This window comes from Primulina huaijiensis, chromosome 9 (genome assembly GCF_012295235.1).
Source record: "Primulina huaijiensis isolate GDHJ02 chromosome 9, ASM1229523v2, whole genome shotgun sequence".
NCBI lineage: Eukaryota > Viridiplantae > Streptophyta > Magnoliopsida > Lamiales > Gesneriaceae > Primulina > Primulina huaijiensis.
In genome coordinates, this window is record NC_133314.1 from 782608 (window position 1) to 783306 (window position 699).

Genomic DNA, 699 nt, shown 5'->3' on the forward strand with positions numbered 1-699 from the left:
GGGGGGGGGGGGGGGGGGGGGGGTGGCTCTGGCTGTTTGGGTCTGGAAATCAAATATTGAGTGGTCTGTTGTTGATAGCAAGTGATCAAAAATATCCAACAAAACAATGCTGGATAATTTAAATGTGACAGCCACCACTCCAACTCATGTGAAGTCACTACTATAATTTTCTTGTATATATATATATAGATGAAAATTCATTTTTGGTAAATGAAAGTATTAGTAAGTTGATAAATTGATACATGAACTATTAGAAGTGGCTTAATTGATACATGAATTATTTATAAATTAATAAATTGATAAATGATCAAGCTGAAAAGTCAATTTTACCTTAGCCTAAATTTATTTTAAATCCAATTATCATTAATAAATTAAATCAGGTACGAACTTTTATTTTCAACATTGTTTAATTTATTTTATAGATTAGTTTTTTGAAAAAAATATATTTATTAAAAACTATTTTGATAAATAATTATGAACTCAAATATGCAACTAATTTTTTTTATTATATTGGTAAAACTGTAATAAATAAATATATGTTGTGTGAAGGTATTGAAAGTTAAGGATCATGAAAAAACAAATCTTTTGGGAAATAATCATGGCCCGTGGCTGTCGAATCACCGATACAACAACAAATGAAAATCTAACTCATTCTCGATTTACGTAACTCCAATGACCGAAAGTTTTCACACTTGCTTT